The sequence below is a fragment of the Protopterus annectens genome, chromosome 13.part0 (assembly GCF_019279795.1).
Source record: "Protopterus annectens isolate FY-2018-M chromosome 13.part0, PAN1.0, whole genome shotgun sequence".
NCBI classification, from domain to species: domain Eukaryota; kingdom Metazoa; phylum Chordata; order Ceratodontiformes; family Protopteridae; genus Protopterus; species Protopterus annectens.
The window spans coordinates 1,144,460,678-1,144,477,586 of NC_056747.1; positions in this window are offsets into that span (position 1 = coordinate 1,144,460,678).

The window sequence follows — 16,909 nt, forward strand, 5'->3', positions numbered from 1 at the left end:
TGGTCTTTGCAGTGAATCTGATGTCTACATTTGTGGTTGTGTTGAGTATTCTTCTGCCAGTCCTCATGCAAGGATATCTTGGCTACTTCTACAGTTTTGGTTAAAGGGAAGACCAACACGCATACCTCTCAACTGTACAGATTTTTGCAGAATGTCCAGATTTTTGCCTCATATTTTTTTCCATTTTACAGAAAATTGTGGTTTCTGGCAAATTAGTGACAAATTCTTAAAGACTAAAATTAGAAAATAATGACAGACATTTGAGTTTCAGACTTCATACCTTCAAAAATTCATGCTAATTCAAAATCTGTTATTCTATCAACTTTCTAAGTTTGCACGAGCAATATTTAAAAATTGTCCCTATTTTTGGGACTTTGCCCAACTTTTATTTATGACTTTTTTCAGATTTCTTGCTCTAAGAGGTTAATAGGTTTGGCTAACAGCTATTCACAGTAAAGTCAGTTAGTTAGTACCAGGGTTATCTCCACTGGTACATGTAGCAGCATTTGCTATTATACTATTTCTAAGACAATCAAGGCAGTACCACTGCATGTCATGACTGGTAATCTGCTGACCATATGGCCACTCAGTGAGCTTGTCAGGAATTAAATGCAAGAACTTTCCAGCAATTTAGAGCAATGACGACTTATTTATGGTTGACTGGTTTCCCCTTACTTTTACAGGAAGCAAGCTGTTGCTTAGGAAATTATCTGCCACAGTTAGACATTTTTTGGACTTTACACAAACTAATAGGTTTGACATCTTCAGTTAAGGTGACTTGTGCTAATGAAAGAAGTTTACAAAACAAGATTAATGAGTTGAATTTGATAAGTTCAGGATATCATAATGAAATAATAGTTATTACAGAAGCTTGGAATAGTGGTGGTCTGTTGTTACCTTGTTATCAATTTTTTATGTGTTTGAAAATTGATAGAATAGGTTGTTGCGTGGTTGTTTTTGCCACAAATGGTTGAAAATTGGGCAGAATGAAGTTGATCATAGTCTGGAGTTATTACTTTTGGAGTTGTTAGTAGAGAAGAATGGTTCCTCATTATATCTGCTGGTTAGCTGTAAGATTCCCTCTTTAGGCAATGTGGAGCAGTTACGTTTATGGTATGCTATAATTTGATAATCTTAGGTGACTTGGCTTTTTTTTATGATCAACTGGGATGCTCAGACTACAGGATTTGTGATAGAAAGTGAATTTCATGACATATGTATGTTTCATAACTTGACTTGAATGACTGTTTTACCAAATAGATTATATAATATTCTTGATCTTTTGATAACTAATATCCTGCATAGAATATTTGAGGTAAACCAGATTTGTCCTTTGAATAATTCTGACCATTTGGTTTTTGACTTTAACATACTTATTAAAAGTATTTGCAAGCATTAGGAGAAAACATTTTTTAACAAATCTAAAAGGTTTTGATTTGAACATAATTAATAGTATTAACTCTGTAAGACATGATTTATCTGAGGATGATAAGTCTCTTAAATGGCAGGATTTCAAGAATATATGTAATCTTCTCTTAAGTTGATGTAAAAAGTTATTTCTAATAATTCGGTGAGATATACTTCGACAGGATGGAATAAGAGGCACACTAACCTTTTGAAAAAGAAGAAGAAAAAAAGGTCTTTGGGAGAAGATCAAAAGTTTTAATACCAAAAGGGAATATAATTTAGTGAATAGAAGATTAAAAACATTACTACATCAAGCTAAATGTGAATATGAACGAAATTTAGCTGATAGTTGTTTCATTAATTTTTTTTCATATGTTAGACACTTTGGTAAACAGAATAAAGTTTTTGGACCTATATCCATTAAGGGCTATGTTCTGTATACATGTGTTGAATTGACTAACATGTTTAAAAAACATTTTTCATCTGCTGAAACCAACATGCATAATAGTTCAACAGTGGGTACATCAGTAGCTGTAAAACATAAGTTCCTGTTTTCGACCTGGGTTTGGTAAGATCATCGCTTGGTCGAATTAAACAGGACAGTGGCATGGTTCAAGATAATATACCTGGGTGCTTTAGGGCTACCTGTGGTAAATTTATATCAGCTACCATTACACTACTTTTTAATAGCTTGCTGCATTATGGAACAGTACCTGTTAGAAACTTGCTGATGTGGTCCCCGTTCATATAGGAGGCTCACTGGATCTCATTAGGAATTATAGACCTATTAGCTTAAGCTCATTGCAGATTTTAAACAGTGAAATTCAGGATTGTTTAATGGATCTTACTCAACATGGGTTTATGAAAAATAGATCTACTTTCACCAAACTTTTAGAATTTTACAACCCAGTGTTAAAAGCTCTTGATAAATATATTTTTGTTGTAGTAGTATATTTGGATTTATCAAAAGCTTTTGATAATGTACCTCATTCTGCCATTTTAGAGGTTTTGCATATGCATAGAGTCAATCCTTGTATTACCCGATGAGTAGACAATTAGTTAAGAGGCAGGACAAAGAGGATGAGATTTGGAAATTGCACTTCAGATTGGGTTAGAATTAATTCAAATGTCCCACAGGGCTCAGTTCTAGGAACCCTGTTTTTTATTTTTTTTTCATTTATTCTAGTTACAGCTAAAGTGTAGATGGCAAAATATGCAAATGACATTAAAATTGGTTTTTACAGTTACTCATCCAGGGGAGGTGGTTTATTTTAATGAATACCTGAGTGAGGTGTATTCATAGTTTGATCAAACAAGATTGAGAGTTAATAAAAAAGATGTGCAGTTCTCTACTTCAGGAGATCTAAGGTAGAAATAAATGTAACTTTGAAACCATTTAGGTTGCAAAATCAGCCAGACTATAAGGATTTAGGAATAGTCACTGAGAATAAATTTAAATTTAGAATGAATATTCCGAAAGTTTCAGCTAAAGCATTTATTTAATTTTTAAGAACTGCTCCTCTGGTAATAGAGAATTTCTTGTGAGGATGTTTACATCTGATGTTCATCCCATTATTGAGTACAGCATGTTGTTTTGTATATATAATAAGGGAGACCTGCTCACTTTCTAGAGTATACGATGAAAACACACAAAAAGAACTGAAAGGTGCAGAGACTTGTCTTATAATCAAAATTAGAGAGTTTGGGTCTTTGTACAATCAGATACCTAAGGGGAGAATTGTGCTTGCCTTATCGTGAGTCATGTGACAAAGAATATCATATTTTATTAAATCTTGAACTGTTAAATAATAAGGCTACTTGAGGACCAAGCTATACTTACAAAATTGAAGACTCTAGGATGGCCTTAAGAGAAAGATATTTAACCCAATCAATGGTTCATTTGTGGAACAGAGTCACACTTTATATTTGTCAAGCTTCATCTTTAGAAGTTTTTAAGATGAAACGAAACTATTGGATGGGTCCAAAAGTATATCAATGTATTGTGGAGTCCGCGATTTGATTGACTACCAGCCCACTAACAGCTGAAAAAGAACTATTGAACAATCGAACTTCAATGACAATAGCTAGGATTGTGATCTGAATTGAACATAAAGCAAAAATGAACTGTCAGGTTCAAGGGAGAAGCATGCTCATATATTTTGCATATAACATCACAGTACATATCAGAATTTGTACACTTCCACAAATTTGCAAAATTCTGATTGATGGAAAGGAATGACTCAACAAAGGCCCAACGGAAAGTCTTGGATATTAAATTTCCCTTTCTTTTAATCTTGCTTTTACTCGTTATTTCTCCTGCCTCTTTACTCCAATTATTACTTATAACAAATACATTTTCTCACTCTCCCCTCTCTTCATCTCCTCCTGCTTATCCACTGTTTGAATTTTCCACTCTGACATTTCATTTATGTGTGAGTAATAAACTCTTGCACTTATGTCAGAATGTTTCAATGCTGCATGGTATTGTATTAATCTTGTTTTAATGATGATGCATGTGTATTATTCTACATGTCACGTGCATAAATATTTGTATTAATCTATGTATTCACAGTATACTGAAACACAATGCCAATTTTCAAAGATGTGTTTGCATTTTCTGATTTTTTATTTGGGGAAGTTTTCTCCCTGGGCCTCCACTGAAAATGGATGAAATTATTCAGTCAGATTTTCCCAATAAACAGTTGTCAATAAATAAGTGCATAAATAAATCTTAAATTCTGTGTGGGATCACATGGTTCTCAAAATTCACAAACTGAAAAAGCACGTACATGCCTTGCAGTACTACAATAATAATGGTAATGATGATGATGATGATGATGATGCGGATGATGATAATAATAACATCACTAATAATAATACATTTTAAACTTCAAGAAATTATAAGCAGTCTTAACCTGTCCCAGAATAATATGCTGACATTATTTATTTGCACTCCTTTTACTGGAACAGATCACATTTTGCCTTTACTGAGCTGAGCTATACGTATCAGTGTGATATATTAAATTTTGCACAGATATTTTTAAAAGTTACAACTAGTGCATAACTGATACATATTAGTGGATTACCCTTGCTAATGTTGATAAGCTGCAAAAACATTACCCTATATGTCTATAATCTATCCCTCTTTCAAGACTGACAACATTTCTTAAAAGATGCAACAAGCTGATCATTTTGGGAGACCCCACAAGGAAGTGGAAGCTGTCATTGACAAGTTCTTTCCAAGCAGTAAATATACACTGTATAGAACCTAATTTTATATTCACAACACTTCACGATTAGAGAAGTTAGCAACTTAGCATTATCCTTGTTAATGTTACAAAGTATTTATAAGGCCAAGGACATCAGTCGAGATCATTCCATGTATTGGTCCAATCAGCCCTGGTATGTTATACTACATCACTGAACCATAAATCAACAGTCTTTTTAAAAGTTACAAGATTTTGTTCCTGTCTGATTTTTTTAATGGCCGTTTATTCCATCAACTTCCCACTCTAAAGTGAAAAAAATTTTCACTTCATTTTTAATTTACTACACCTTGCTATTTTGGGGGTCCCCTCAGACTTTATTTATATCAGCCCAGTCCACATTGCCCCACACCCATGCCAGGTCTACCAGCATTCTTCTACTAACCTGGACTCGCTCTTGTATTGCTGGATCCAGTTGCAGATCTTATGGGTATTATGGAATCTTGTCTGCCCGTGCTTCAGTCTGGTATTTTTTTCAATACTCCCTAACTACTTTTCCCCTACCTTAAATCCCACACTCACTATTTATATCTGAGGGCAACTCCTCTCTTTGGACCATGCCTCCCCCTAGGGAGTGACACCAGTGAGCACTCTCTCCCCACAGGATGGGCAAACCAATCTCCCCCAGCTCTCTGTCAGGTTCCTCAACGTCTAACTGAACCAGGGTGGCCTGGGTCTTACTTCAGGCTTTATCTCTGTACACCACAAGAGCAGCTTTGCTACTCTTAGCTTAACCATATCCGAGTTATTCCTAGTAACTTTTCCATGGATAACATAACTGAGCCACAAAGTACTACACCTCTTCTCATTTATTAAACATTTATATATGTGTATCAGATCACATCTATACATCCTGCAAAACACAAAGTATAGTTTCAGCTTTTTTAGTTTCTCCTAATAATTGGTGTACCTCATGCCATGGATTTTCCTTTTCTAATTTACTTATCTGTAATTTATTATACATATGAAACCCACTACCATACTTCATTATAGGTCTTATTGTGGCTTTGTATATTGTTATTAGTATCTTTTCATCTGTAATGGGCATCACCCCTAGTAACAGCATAACACAAATTCAAGCTCTTATTTACATGACCAGAAAACTACAATTTGTTGTCAGTCAAAAATCCAAGGTCCTCACATCACTCACAAACTACCAAATTCTCCCCTTACATTCCATATGGATATTTGTCATACTGAAATGCATAACAATAGTTTTATCAAACTTAAATGAAATTCCATTACTCTCAGCCCATTCAAATAATTTATATAAAGAACTTTGGATTCCTGATGATCTCCAGTCGATGTGTAACTAAAAGTTTGTCTGCAAATTTTTCTACCCAACATTTGGACTCCAGAGGAAAACTTACCATAAATACATAAAATAAAGGTCCAAATATGGATCCCTGAGGGACACCATAACTGATATTTCCTAGAATCTTACTCAACAAATGCAAACCCAGGTCTTCCTATGATCCATCTAGCACATCATTTCTTGAAATTGCATTGTGGCAAAGATTTCAAAATAGACTTGAGGAATAGTATCAAAGGCCTTAGGTAAGTCAAGGTATAGTGAATTAACTGGTAACTTTTAATCTATGGTATATCTGCATAAAAACTAATTAAAGCAGTAATGGTAGATCTCCCTGAAGTAAAGCCATGCTCATATACATAAAAAGCCAGGTATGAAATACATGACTCAACAGAGAAAAAATGATGTGTCCTTTTTATTTGTGCTTATATAGTGTTCCTTAACTACTGCTGAAATTTTCTGATGTGGACATTATTTTTAATACAACAATGCCTTTTCTTCTAAAACAGAAGCAACATTGCAAATATACACATGACATTTAATTCTAAGCCAAATTAAAAAGAAAAAAAAAACTTCTAACTCACCTGCAGATACAGGAAGGCAAAGCAGAAATAAAGACTTAAGCCGCACCTACTAGGCTGCTGAAAAGCCGTGGGTTGCTAATGTGATGTTTATTGAATCTTCACTGAATTTGCAGGCTAGCCAAGTGCAATAATTCAAAGGCATATCATGAGACCACGATAAGGAGATGGAACAACCTCCAGTTAATAACCATAAGAGAAGAGAAAAGGAAAGAACATGAAAGCATTTCTGGAGGATCAACAGGTAGGTAGTAAATGGTTGATTATCTCTGAGAGGATTTACAAAATAAGGGGGATAATTGACTAATTCACTGGTAACCCCCATCAAGTCATACTTAAAGGTTTGACCTATGTAAATAAGGAGAGACATCTGCACTAAGGAAGAAAAGTAAAGCCCTTCCAGCTAAAGGAATTTACTGTAAGGGCTTTTCAAGGTTTTACCTGAATTACAGTATATAAGCATAAAGCCCTAGTAGAAGTTTGAGGGGATCTACTTTAAGAGATTTTATAAACTCATTTACTCACCGAGGATGTGACAAATAAGATGATGGGATTATCCATCAAATAGACACTATCCTGGTTTATCTGAAGTGTTTGGAATAGAATACCCAGCCTTTCTTGTTTATAGCAGTGCCTAAAGAAGGCCAGTCTTCTCCTCATGTGATAAGGGAAAATTACAGAGACAAAGTGGAATAATATCTGTCTGACCTGCTATCTATTTAACAGTGAATGTGAGAAGGCTGAGAATGCCTGTTAAAATCATTTGGTTCAAAAGATTTTGTCACAGCACAAAGTGGATATCACCCTGATCCAAAAGCAAAGATTGTGAAATGGCATGTTAGATGCTTTTGGTTCAGTGGGAGGGGAAGGACTGATTCGGAAGAGTCTTTCAGGTTTATCCATGTGGGGGACTTGATTGCAATTAAGCCTAAACTAGGGTGGTGCCTAGTGAAAACCCACTGCAATGGAGTGGGTAGGTGGTTATTAGTAAAGTGTAAGAACCCTACTGGCCAGAACTTAGTAGGTCCCATTATAGATCATGCACTGATGTACCATTCTTTTTTTATAAGTTGCTTTTAGATGTAAGGGAAATGTGTGAGAAAGTAGTCCACATTTTCCTGTTGCTCTGAATTTTGCCATGGACAGGTGGAGTTTGATATTAGAACTTTTCTTAACATTATTTTTTGCACACAATTAGAGACATTTGTGGTAGTAGTTAGCTGCTAATTACTCTGGGTACCCATTCACCACACCCATTAGCCTCATATCAAGCAAGACTACTGGCTCACTGACACCCATGTGATGATGGGGTCCAGGATACCGGGGGAGTTCCTTGCACAATCAGAGACCAGGTTCTAAAGGGGAGACCCCCTCTTCATTAGTAATCACATCCTTCATACCAATAGCGGTTTAAGTGGCCAAGGCAGATCTAATCTGATTGGAAGGTTTAGGATATGGATGCCCTTCCTCATACTCAACTTTGTCTCTATATGACTTTTTTCTTTTCTTGTTTTAATGCCAAAAATATATTTGTCAACTTTGGAAAAAAAATATTTTGATAATAATTAAGGTTTTGCTCAAGTAATAAATTGTTGGTAATCAATTGATTGAGTTTATTAGCCTCGGCAGCTAGACCATCTATATCTCATTTGTTATGTTTCACCAAAGTCTCCAGTAATTCATGGTATTGGTGTGAAGGATGTAATTACTAATGAAGAGGAGGTCTCCCGTGTAGGATCTGGGCCAGTGAGGAGATCGGAAAGGATAAGAAATCAGAAAGAACGAAACCAAGACCCACCACCCTGGACCTCAGGCAGAACTACAGGCAAAGAAATGAACAGAATAGAATGTGGACACCTCCCCCCGGAATCTGAGGAGGAATTATATAATGTTTCCAACATCAAAAATTCATTATCCGTCCAACATGATTGTCCACAAGTAGTTTTTAACCAAGCAGGTGACTTTAACTGTATAACTATACATCAGTTTGCATTAACAGTGATTTAGCTTGTTTGCTAAGTAAAGGGTAATCATTTGTCCGCACTAGTCATATAAGAATCGAGAAGTTATTAATAGACTTTAAAATATACCTTCATAAGTTAAATTTGCGATTGTTGTTTGATGACAAGGAGGTGGAATATGTTCATGACTCCCTCTATAGGAGTAGCATTTTCAACCCCCCCCCCCCTTGTTTTGCCATTACTTTTATTGAAATAAAATATGTGAAAATGACTTCAGGCATATGTGGAAGCAACAGAAATATCACAGTGATCATGGTAACTTAACCAATGACAAACATGCCTTGCTGCAGCAACTTGCTAAAAATAGAAACTTAAGAGTAATGAAACCAGATAAAGAAGTGTCTTTCAGTCTAATTAACAATGTGTACAAGGGGACTGATTTCTTAATACAGGATTCAGTAGAACAAGAGAAAATGAAGCGGAATTGCTTGATTTTTTTACAAGTGAAGTTCCCAGCAGTATCCTCAATATTTGGTATTCCGAAGGTACATAAGAGCATAATTGATGCACCAATGAAACTTATAGTTAATGCCTTCAAATCCAAGTCTCATCCCTTGGCCAAATTCATAGATTTGAAGCTTAAAGCCTGACTTGATGTTTTTTCTTACCTTTGTTGTGATTCTTGGTGTTTTTTACTTAAGATGAAAAATGTGGCTTACACCAACATTTTTTGTTTCTAATGATTGATGTTGTTGAATTTTTCAAAAACATTCCCCATACCATTTAGCTAGAATGGTTTCATGATTTCCTGGTAGAAACATTCCTCATACCATTGGGTTAGAATGGTTTCATGATTTCCAGGTAGAAACATTCCCCACACCATTGGGCTAGAATGGTTTCATGATTACCTGGTACAAACATTCCCCATACCATTAGGTAGAATGGTTTCATGCTTTCCTGGTAGAATCATTCCACACACCATTGGGCTAGAATGAATTCATGATTTCCTGGTAGAATCATTCCCCATACCATTGGGCTGGAATGGTTTCATGATTTCCTGGTAGAAACATTCCCCATACCATTGGACTAGAATGGTTTTATGATTTCCTGGTAGAATCATTCCCCATAGCATTGGAATAGAATGGTTTCATGATTTCCTGGTAGAATCATTCCCCATACCATTGGACTAGAATGGTTTCATGATTTCCTGGTAGAATCATTCCCCATACCATTGGACTAGAATGGTTTCATGATTTCCTGGTAGAATCATTCCCCATACCATTGGGCTAGAATGGTTTCATGATTTCCTGGTAAAAACATTTCCCATACCATTGGGCTAGAATGGTTTCATGATTTCCTGGTAGAATCATTCCACATACCATTGGGCTGGAATGGTTTCATGATTTCTTGGTAGAATCATTCTCCATTCCATTGGGTTAGAATGGTTTCATGAGTTCCTAGTAGAATCATTCCACATACCATTGGGCTGGAATGGTTTCATGATTTCTTGGTAGAATCATTCTCCATACCATTGGGTTAGAATGGTTTCATGATTTCCTGGTAGAAACATTCCCCATACCATTGGACTAGAATGGTTTCATGATTTCCTGGTAGAATCATTCCTCATACCATTGGATTAGAATGGTTTCATGATTTCCTGATAGAACCATTCCTCACACCATCTGGCTAGACTGGTTTCATGATTTCCTGGTAGAATCATTCCCCATACCTTTGGGCTAGAATGGTTTTATGATTTCCTCGTAGAATAATTTCCCATACCATTGGGCTAGAATGGTTTCATGATTTCCTGGTAGAAAGATTCCCCACACCATTGGGCTAGAATGGTTTCATGATTTCCTGGTAGAATCATTCCCTTACCATTGGGCTAGAATGGTTTCATGATTTCCTGGTAGAATCATTCCCCATACCATTGGGCTAGAATGATTTCATGATATCCTGGTAGAATATATCACTCTTGATAACAATTACATAAACACACCAGATTTGTTTATTGAAATTGTGCTCAGGTACAACTTTGTTTTTTTAGAGGTACAATACTTTCAACAAAACCAAGGTGTGGCCATGGGGGCATCTTGTGCCCCCATTTTTGCTAACACTGTTCTTATACAATGGGGAGAAGTTTAATCCACCCCCTTTGAAACCATGTGCAACATACCTGGACAATATTTTTATATCTGGAACAGGGCCAGTGGCACTTCTTTGCCATTTATTGAGTATTTAAACACGACTTTATAATTTCTAAGATTTACTTTTTCTTACTATAGTCTAAATGCCAGCTATGTAGATGTCAACATTTCGAAAGATATTAACAGCAAAAAATTAGTCAGTACCATTTATAAGAAGTCTTCTTATTCCAACAGCCTCTTACATTACATAAATAACCATCCTGAACATCAGAAAAGCTGCATAGTAAAAGATAAGTTTATTTGTCTGGCCAGAATGGTTTTTGAGAATGACTAGTATACTTTAGAGTGTCAAAACTTGAGAGATATGTTTTGTTTCTGGGGCTATCCTACCCGATTAGCTATAGACATTCGGGGCATTATCACCCCAAAAGAGGAATGAGGGTTTTGTTGTACCATTGTTTAAAAGTTCCTACAACAGTGTAAAGGACCTTTTTGTTTGTTCTGACAAAATGGAAAAGACTCATGTTACAGCTTTTATTATGAATTATCCATCTGATTGTGGATTGATCAATGTGATATTATTTTTAAAAAATGGTCAGTTTATTCTCTCTTTAACAACTGGGTAGACAAAGTGGGTATACAACTTTCTGTAGTTTATTGTAAGGAGAAATACTTCAAAAATATTTTGTAACAAGATACTGTTATAGGCGTTACCACTAGCCACAAAATGTTTGGCACTGTCAAATGTGGGTTTTGTAGCAATGCAAACACATTTTGGTGGGTGCATCTGTATTGATCATTAAGATGAAAATCAAAACCACATTTCATTGTAATTGTAATACCAAAGGTGTAATTTATTTAGCTAAGTGCCAGAAATTTGTAGAATTTTATGTGGCAAAACCCAAAGAAAATTAAAACAATGAATGGATGAACATGACTTGGATATTAGGAAACAGAATGTTAAGAATGCTTTAGCCAAACAGGTAATTCAGCATACAGAATATATTTTTTATTTTTTGGTTTGGACCATAAGGAGAAAAATCCTAGGGCCAGGTCATAGGAAGATTTATTTAGTTACAATGGCAACTTGGATTAAAGGCCACCCATGAGCCCGGTCTCAATGACCACATTTCATTTTTGAGTATTTTAAGGTTAAAATCCTATATCGTATAACAGTGCTTGTTTAACTATGACCCATTAGTGGTCATTGGTTTGGATACAAAACAAGTTTAATGTCATAGCTTCTTCATTATGATGCATAGTTATGCATGGATTTATGTTTATTGGATGGTTTTATTAGTTGACTTTCAAGGAGGGGTATTTAAATTTGTATATTTGTTTTAGGTTTTGATTCTGATGAAGTCTGCATTGTTATGGACAAAAATGCTCAATCATATTTTATATTTCAATGAAATGTTATTTATTTCATTTTCCTGGTTTTGTTTCTACTCCTGACAGACCCGATTTAAGTTTTCTAATTTACTTAGCTGTAATTTATTATACATATGAAACCCACTGCCGTACTCCATTATAGGTCTTATTATGGCTTTGTATATTGTTATTAGTATCTTCTCATCTGTAATGGTAATCACCCTAATAACAGCATAACACGATTTCAAGACCTTATTTATATGACCAGAAAAATTCAATTTGCTATCAAACAAAAATCTGAGGTCCTTATATCACTCACAAATCGCCAAAGTCTCCCACACATTCCATATGGATATCTAATATTTGTTATACAGAAATGCATAACAATAGTTTTACCAAACTTAAATGAAATTCCATTATTCTCAGCCCGTTCACCCAATTTATCTAAATAACTTTGGATTCCTGATGGTCTCCCATCAATGTAACTACTCCTAAAAGTTTGTCTGCAAATTTCTCTACCCAACATTTGGACTCTAGGAGAAAACTTACCAAAAATACATAAAATAAAAGTCCTAGTGTTGATCCCTGAGAGATACCCTAACTAATCTTTATTTCCTAAGATCTTATTCAACAAATGCAAACCCAGCTCTTCCTATGATCCAGCCAATTATCAATTCATCTAACACAATACTTTTTGAATTTGCGCTGTGGCAAAGATTTCAAAATAGAGTTGAGGAATAGAATCAAAGGCCTCAGGTAAGTCAAGATATAGTGAATCAACCAGCAACTTTTAATGTATAGTATATTTACATAAAAACTAACTGAAGTAGTAATGGTAGCTCTCCCTGATGTAAAGCCATGCTCATATACATAAAAAGTCAGGTATGAAATACATGACTCAGAGAAAAATCGATGTGTTCTTTTTATTTTGTGCTTATATAGTGTTCCTTAAATATAATTGGAATTTTTTGATGTGGACATTATTTTTTTAGGCAATAATGCTTTTTCTTCTAAAACAGAAGCAACATTGCAAATATATACATGGCATTCAATTCTGAGCTAAGTTAAAAAGAAAAAAAAAAACTTCTAAATGTTGGGAAAGACTTAAGAGACTATATGGGGGAGTTGCTATTTCATGCACATGCCAGGGTTATAGCAGTGTAGTCGATCAGCTTGTTGAAACTTTGCTTCCTTGAAAAGGCAAATACTTTTTGAGGGAGCATAATTTGTTCTGGCATTTTATTACATAAGGGGCGCAGAGGCAGCTTGATACCCTGCTGCGCAGGAGCAGATTATGCCCTTTCTTCCAAAATTCTAATTGTTAATGAACTAGAGTTTCCCTAAATTGGGCTATCTCCATGTAGTATTTTATCAAAAGCATGAGGTATATTTCTGTTATGCAGCATTGTAAAACTTTTTCAATCACTTAAAAGATACGGGTTCATAGCTTTATTACAGCAGCAGAATAAAAATGTAGCATCTGTCTATTTATTGGGTGGTCCGTTAGTCTACTAAAATAATAACAATGAAAGTTATAGTACAGAAACCTTTTGTAGAAATAGTAAATCTCTCCATGTTGGGATTCATATAATTTCACTGCACTTGCAGAAGGCACTGTCTTATACTGTCTCAGTCCTTGTGTTGCTTCAAAGAAAATCCTGTAATGCGTACTTTTTTATATTTATATTCTAGATGTGTGACCTTGATTAGTGTTGTAGCTCTTTTACTCCAACCTGAGTCCAGCTCAGCACAGTAGTGCATCTTAAGATCTTTTTTGAAAGACGGGGTTTCCACAGGAGCAAGATGCTTTTATTCACAATATCCCTACACTATTACCCTTCTAGAAAATATTTTTCTAGCACTTACTGATCTCTGGCTAACAGTCATCACCTGCCAGAGACCCTTGTTCCTTCATGTTGCTGTTCTAGAGATCCCAGCAGAACCCATCATAGAGTGCAGTAGGCTTAGGGATGTTGTGTTCAGGTTTTTGCCCTCACATCTTTACTGCCTTGCTGCCTGTGCCTACATTTTTTGGTAATGTGTCACATATTTAGCAACCAATGGGTTCCACTCCCATCTGATAGTCTCTTTTCCCAGTGTTGAAAGTCACCTATCAGTATTCATTTGACAATTCCCAGGATGGATTAAGTCCTTTCCTGAACTCGGGTCACTGATGGCACACATAGATATACTGCTGCTGCAGTAACACATCTGTTAATTATCAATGATCATTAATGATGGTTTAACTTTCCTTGGTCAACTAACATGATTGTCAACATCCTGATTGTAAACCACTCTACATCGAAAATGGGAACAAAGTTGCATCTCAGTGCATGTAAATGTAACTAAAAAAAATCCCCCCCATTTGGGGGGCTACAGATTCCCATACTCCTGCTAATTATATATGCTAACTCTGAGATCACACAATCCCTGGGGAAAGGGAATATTTCCTTACCCAAGGATTCTTGAACTTGCACACTTGTCAGCTATCTGTATACTCAACCAAATGCGATCGATTTAACAGATGTCTGCCAAAATACCTGTCATCAAAAACCAATGAAACCCTTTAATGATAGACTCAAAGGAAAGTTACCAATCTTCAAGCACATGGAGAGCATAGATTTTAGGGAGGCTCCTCAAACACTGTAAACACATAGCTGTTTACCTAATTAAATAAACTTCAGATTTACAGAAGTCACATATAAAACATAAATTTATTTCGTATATGACTGGACGGAAAAGATTTTACATCTCTGATTATGAAACAGGATAAAGATAGATGACCTTATTTGTTCATTAATAATCCCTGAGCAAAGCAATTGCAAAATGCATAGCCCCGCATTTACATATACTCAAGGCTTACAGCAAATAGTCAGGAAGTGTGATAATGTACACAGTCAGTTCTGACACTAATACTAGTATGACTCATGTTGGTTAAGCATAACGGACTCTTTAATGCAGAATGAGGTCATACATGCTTTATAGCCATGTTAGTCAGTGGCAGAATATACACATAGAAAACAGTCTGTATTTGATTTTATATATTAAATATAAACAGTATACTAAATTAAAGTATGTTACAGCTAAATGATACAAAGGAAGGGAGAAGAAGAGGTGCATTGTCTTTTCTTAGCAAAGGGTGACTCAAGCAACACCTCTTCAGCAAAACAGTGTCTATTTTAATGTGCTGAAATTCTAGGAATGTACAAACATACATAGCACTGGTGAAAGCGGACAGATACCTGTCATATCCACATGTTATACAGTTATCCACTGTACAGCTAATTCATGCTAAGCATCATGTCTTATGCTCTCTGTTTACAATCCCATACTGAATTATAGACAGCAATCAACAATCAACAACCTGAGCTTGAAAATTATTCCATTCTTTCCCTACCGTCTCTGTGAAAAAGTGTTTCCTCATGTTTATCCTGAACTGCACTCTCTATATCATTCAGTATCGTTCCCTCTTTTTGGTTCCTCTCTTTTATTTCCACTAGCTTATTATGTAAATCGGCTCATTTGGACATACTAGATCCTTCTGTCATTCTCAAAGATAACCTGATGTGTATTTATAGTAACTATGAGACATTTTGGTTATGAAAATTGGCAGGGGCCCCTCTTTTTCATTAGATAAGTTCCATTAGATATTTAATATTGACCTGCTCAGTATGAACCAGTAGATGGGATATGGCTTTCATGCCTTTTTCAAAGGACTACAGTTTAAGATTGCAGTGCCTTGTATGAAGCACTGCTGTGGGCTCAGTTAACCTGAGCTGCTCAGAGATTGGTGAGTTTAGCCAAGAGATCTGGAACATCTGAACTGAAATCCAAAGCATCCACTGCAAACATCTTAAAAATAAGTATATTTAAAGCCTGTATTGAACTTTAACTGTACTTGTTTGAATTGCTGCTTAATTTTTTTGATTGTGTCTGCATTTTTTCTGTACTTTGAAATTCTGTATCACTGTCTTATATAGCATAGGCTACATTCAGACTTGCTGAATCTAGACTGTTTGGTATCACTGTGCTCTAAGCCAGCCATCTTACATCAAGAGCACCTCCCTGCACCCTTATGGCAGAAGTCTGTAGCTGAGGTTCCATCAGAGTTGGGGATTGCTGTAGAAAGACTCAGTTTGTGGCTTTCCCACTGATAGTTTGTTTTAAAACTGTTGAATTTCACCTGTATTGAAGCCTCATGTTTGTGAGGGTTTGCTATTGATTAACCAGAGCTGCTCAGAGTTTGGTGACTTTAGCTAGAGATCTGGAGTAAATCTGAAGTGACAACCAAGGCATCCACTGCAAACAGCTGAAAAATAAATATACTTAAAGCCTGTATTGCACTTTGTTAACTGTATCTATCTGAATTGCTGTTTCATTTCTGCAAATTGTGTTTGCATTTTTATTATGCACTTTGAAATTCTGTACAACTGCCTTATATAGCACAGTCTCGAGTCAAACTTACTGAACCTAGAGTGGTATCACTGTGCTCTAAACTAGCCATCTTACATTAAGAGGGCCTCCTTGCACCCTTGTGGCAGAAGTGTGTAGCTCAGGTTCCATCTGAAATGGGGATTGCTGGAGAAATGCTCAGTTTGGAGCTTTCCCATTGGTAGTGTGTCTTAAATCTGTTGAATTTCACCTGTATTCAAGCCTCCCATTTGCGTGTAGCTGTGCATCGCAGAACAGGAGTCAGCACTGCCCTGTATAGATGGAAACGACTGGAAACAAATTTTCCCTACACATCTGTCAGTAAAACTCTCCCAAGTCCCCTGTTGCTCTGCAGGCAACTCAGCTGCACATTGAGCAGCATTGCCACAGCTCTTCACCCTAAACCATCAACAGAATAAGCTCCTCTGTCATG